This window comes from Diuraphis noxia, unplaced genomic scaffold, assembly GCF_037042655.1.
Source record: "Diuraphis noxia isolate RWA-SAM2 unplaced genomic scaffold, SU_Dnox_SAM2 contig0006, whole genome shotgun sequence".
Lineage (NCBI taxonomy): Eukaryota > Metazoa > Arthropoda > Insecta > Hemiptera > Aphididae > Diuraphis > Diuraphis noxia.
This window is the reverse complement of record NW_028301716.1, coordinates 3,197,950-3,203,814: the sequence shown is the minus strand read 5'-3', so window position 1 is coordinate 3,203,814 and position 5,865 is coordinate 3,197,950. Positions and strand designations below refer to the sequence as shown.

The 5,865-nt window shown below is 27.6% G+C and overlaps 1 pseudogene; it reads right to left on the bottom strand.

The window, feature by feature from the left end:
- Positions 1–5,337: 5,337 nt before the first annotated feature.
- On the bottom strand, positions 5,338–5,865 carry LOC149054620 (uncharacterized; annotated as a pseudogene).

Here is a 5,865-nt window from a genome sequence, read left to right as displayed (position 1 = left end):
ATTTTTTAATTTATATTTATATAAAAATGAATAACGAAATATTGGAGGATGAGGATTTTGTTGAACTTATAAACTTGATTGCGAATGAACGAATACCAAGAATATTCAGGCAGCGTCCAGATTATTTTCTATGTTTTCGTGATTTTGAGTTTGTTGAAAGGTTTCGGCTATCAAAACAAGCAGTATTATATGTACATGATCTAATTCAATCAGAAATCAAACATCCAACAGATAGGTAATTAAAGTTATGTACAACTAAGCTTTCCCCTCAGAATTTGCATTTAAATAACTCACCACTGTTTCTGCATAATTGCCATTTTATTTTAGTTTTAACTTAAGAAGTATTACATTGATTTTATAATTTTTCAGGAACTTCGCCGTTACATCAAAACAAATGGTACTAATGACTTTGAGGTATTTTGCGTCAGGTTCGTTTCTTGATGTGTGTGGCGATTTTGTGGGTGTGCATAAATCAACTGCTTCAAGAACTATAACACGTGTATCAAGAGCTATAGCTAGACTTAGTTCAAAGTTTATTAGGTTTCCCGAAACAGAAGAAGAAATCTCAGTAACTAGGCAAGAGTTCTTTTCAAAATGTAAATTTCCAAGGTGCATTGGTGTTATTGATTGCACTCATATTAAAATTAGATCACCCGGAGGGGAGGATGCAGAAATTTATCGAAATCGAAAACAATACTTTTCTTTTAACGTCCAGGGAATATGTAATTCGAATCTTAAATTTATGAATATCGTAGCAAGATGGCAAGGTAGTGCTCACGATTCAACAATTTTTAACAACTCCGCAATACGAGGAAAATTTGAGAGGGGAGAAATGGGTGATAGTTTACTCATAGGTGATAGTGGATATCCTATCAGGCCATTTTTGTTGACAAAATTGTCAATTGCATCAACACGAGCTGAACAATTATATAATGAATCAATAATAAGAACGAGAAATTGTATTGAAAGAAGTTTTGGAGTCTATAAACGTAGATTCCCAATTTTATCAGTTGGAATAAATATCAATGTGTCAAAAGTTGAATCAGTCGTTGTGGCAACTGCAGTATTACACAACATTGCTATTGACTTAAACGAAATAGTACCCAATATAAGTACAGAAATGGAAAACCTAATCAACCTATCATTTTTTGAACAAGGGATAGACGCACAAAATTGTCGACCTAATGGGGCAAATGAAATCACAAGAAACACTTTAATAAGATACTTTGAAATAATGTAAAATTTAGTTAGTCTTTATCTTGACAAACATAATAATATGTAATGATATAATGATTTAATTTAATATAGATTAACAATTTAAAACAAATAATAACAGAATATAAAATTTGTTTATTACAAAATATTAAACATAATTAATTTTAATAGTATGGTATATTATAACCTAACTAACAACTGTATTATTACCTTTTATTTAATTTTTAATTTGGTAATTTTTTTAATTGATTTTATTTTAATTGATTTTGAAAAGCCTTTAATTTTAAATCTAAAAGTTCCATTTCTTTGGCATGCTTTTGATTCATAAGCTTTATTCTTTGATCTGATTCTCTTTTTTCTATTTCAACACAGTTCTTATGTCTGGAATTCATTAATTCAATTTTAAGCTTATGTTCTTTTATCATTAGTTCTTCCTGAAGCCCTACTAAGTTAGTTTTGGAAGAGGCCCATTTAGTAAGTTTATCTTGTAATGGACGATTTCGAGCACGACCTATATTGTGATATACATTTAAATACATAAATTTATAAATTTTTTTTAAAAATCAAAAAAGTAATGTTTTTTAATAAATTTGTCAAGGTAAGTTACCTTGACCATTTTAAACTTTTAAGTTTCTAAATCATACAACAATGAAAATTAATGTATACCATAAATGAACTAACTCTACAACAATAACATAAACATTCATTTTCATTATAATATAGTTTAAAACTTGTTGAAAATAGAAAATTTTCCAAGGTAACTTACATAGACAAAATGTTAAATTAAAAAATGTGTTTAGAGTATTTATATAGGTAATATGTTTAATAAAGTTTTATGAAATATAAAATTATAAAGTTAGGTACTTAATACAAATTGATATTTGATTATTAGGTAGTTTAATACATCACATTATAAAATAATTACTAAATAATATTATCAAAGTTTAACTTTTGAATTCAATCTAAAAATATTTTCTTATTTTAAATTTGTTTGAATTAATATTTAATTTTCTACAACGATCTATATCAATATCTACATGAATTGTATTTATTTTTCCAAATTTTTTGTTAACTAAAAAACAAAAAAAATTAAAAATTAAAATTAATTAAAAATTTTCAATTGTGTGCATTATTCATACTGAGGAATAAATAAATTAACATTTACTTTTTTTAACCTAATACAATATAATACAGTTATTTAGTTATTTTTTTTAGTATTTTTGAATTTTACAAAACTAATAGATACTATTTTATGTAGGTATGCAATATACATTACTATTATTCAATGGAAAAATAGTTATTAGAGAGATATTAGGTTAGTTAATTAGGTATATACATAGTAGGTACCTACAGTAGACCTACCTACATAACACTAACAAGTCTAACATTATTTTTTTACCTATAACTTCTTTTTGAATAGAGATATTACCAGAATTGTTACGATCATCTACTACTGTATCCATAATATCTTTATCTTTCAAAGTTTCAACTCTGCAGTCAACTTATAAGACGTATACAATTAAATTATATATATATGTATATAATAGTTTAATTAAATCAACGAATCAACCTAATCAGTAAAACTACTTTTTATTAATGTTTTTATATACCTTCAACCATTGGTTCTCCTTCACTATTTATATTTTTGCTTTCCTCATTAAATGATACATCAAACATATTTTGTTGAGAGGCTGGTTGAAGTATAAGAGATGGACGAGTTCTTAACATGTCTGGGCTATATTCAGACCAATCCAAAACTACATCAATTGGTTTCAATCCAGTATTTGATGCCAAAATCATACCACTGTTACTACTCGAGTTCATAACTTTTTCTGTTCCCGGTATGGTAAGATTCCTGTCATCGTCAAATTCTGAATTGAAACCAGTCATCTGATTCCCAAGGATTTCCTGAAGCTCTGAATGAATGTCTGTTGAAGAGCTGGTTTTTGCAGGTCCCCCGCTAGTACCACGAAGGTATGCTCTTTCATCAGAAAACGCTTTTTTGCCACATTTTTTTTATATTTTCATACTTACTACGAAGAGTTTTGGGAGATCGATAACATTCACCACAAACGCTGTTAAATTCTATAGCTAATTTTTCATAGAAGGCTGCTTTTAGTTTGTTTGAGTTAACATCTGTTTTTTTACATTCAATAGTTGAAGCATATTTTTTAACCAGAGCGAGCAAAGTTTTCTCTTCTTTGAAAGAAAAGATAGTGGCTCTTTTTTTAATGGAAGTAATTTTTTAATAACTACGAGTATGATGTATTTTAAAATTAAATTATATTTGAATAAAATAAAAAAGATTACCTGAACAAATAAATTAAACTTTAAAACTACAAAAGATTAATAAATAATAGGTATTATTCTGAAATTCTGAATTAATGTTATCATGCTATCATTTTTAAACATGAAGTGATAATGCACTGATAATAATAATATTAATGTGGTATAGTAAGTTGTCCCAACGTTCATAGAATCCACTGACCGCTCTGTTAAACCTTGTTTAACTATCTGTAGTTTAAACTACCATTGAACAACATACCAAATTTAAACTCAGTTTAATTTTTAAACTAAGTTTAGGTAATCTCTAGTTTAAACTAGGCTGGTACAACTGGCCCTAATTGTTTCAAAATCAACCTTCGACATTCGTCCGTATAGTAAAAAGAGCGTTACAGTCGGATTATTAATTAATAAACAAATTTCGATTATTGTGTTATTAGAATGTAAATTATCAAAGAAGATAATTACTTTAAACTTAGAACAATGGTTTACACTCATGTCTGAATCTAATTACATTTCAATAACTAATAATTTACACACCAGATGTAGACGAACAAAAATATCTGATAACTTCACATATTTAACTAATGTTAAGCAGAGTTCAATTACTTTACATATCAATGATGATTATATCACTTTATCACATATAGATTTATGTAGACTTAAACAGCTTCAACATTGTGTAGACCTCTACATTGCAGAAAAACAGAAACGACTACCGAGTTACCAAGCCACATTTAACACAGCTTACGATCTAATAAACGACGTCCGTGGTCTACCTATCAGTTATCAGAGAAATGAATTCACAAACCAGTATATACAAAACTATGATTTTAGTTATTATACTCATCTGCAAAACGATGACACATCATTCCTATATGAAATATTACAATACCATTTTAATACAATGTCAGACTTAATACTTCAGGATTTAATAGTATAAAATAGATAAATATTTATATAATATATTGTATTGTTTATTCAATAAAAAAAACTTATAAAAATTAGCCTATTATTTTACTTTTGATTGTGCGACGTCCTGGGTCTTGTAGCATTGTGTCAAATATTGACTGCATGGTTTGATTCAAACTTACATTTAATATCTGGTTTTTTGACTTCTCGTTCGTATACAACTTAACACCAGCTTCACTAAACTTCCACCTATAATTATTATTTTTTAAATCATTTAATGAAGTGAAAATAAAAATACCTATTGAAAAAGATTGACAATATTAAAAAAAAAGTAAATTAATGATAAATTATTTACCTATCCTTAACTGGAACATTTTCAATATTTGAACATTTATAATGTGTTATCACCCAGTAATCAGTTGGCTTCTCCTCAAATGTAGTTTTTATCGTAATTAAACCGTCAGCTTGTCGAAAAGTTAGCAAATTGAAGACTTCCTCATCATATTCTAAGAATCTTAAACGATCACCAACATTGTCTCTGTATGATGCATTCTGTAACAGAAAATATAATTTATATATATGTTACCGCCAATGATGATAATTAGGTATTGTTAAAAATGACTAGTCTATGTTGACACTAACTGTTTTACATAGGCATTGATATTATTGGCTAGTCATTTTAGAGAATGCCTGACTAAGATAGACAATAATAGAAAAAATGTAATATTAATACATAATTTTTATGACTGATCAGTCATTGTGATTATTGACTAAAACTATGTAGCCATTGATAATTTTAGACAATGAAAAACTAACAACCAACTGGATTGTGATAAGGTGCATGATATATTATATTTACTATTTAAGAATAAACAATGGGACAAGATGAAAAAAAAATATAATAAAAAATTAAATTTTTCATAATTATTATTTTTATGGTTGAATGGTGATTATTGATTATGACGTATGGGTATCACTTATTTTCGCATGATAAGCTGTTATTGCACTTTGATGTACAAAACCGGTTATTAGATCGACAAGTACATTTATTTGTTTTGCATTTTGTTTTGCAGTGGCACCGTTGAAGTCCTTGAGTTTCCATAACACTGTTGACCCCAGCCGCTTAACGGAGTGTAATTTCTTTTCCGGCAGCTAACTTTAAGACGTTTTCGAGAAGAATAAATTTTTCTTTACAAGGAAAAATTTCCGTTCTTGTGTATAAATGTTTGAGAATACTGTTTTCTGTTCCTAAAATATTTCTTTATTAATTTAAATTGATTTATGTATTTTGAAATTTGCATACCTACCTAATTTATACATGTTATCTTCTATACTAATTATGACAGCCAACACATTTCGGGGTGAACCTCTAGCTCGATCAACATCGGGAATTGTAACTCGAACATTTACCCCTATTTCAAGATCTTCAAATTTTTTATTAGATTTTTTAAACAT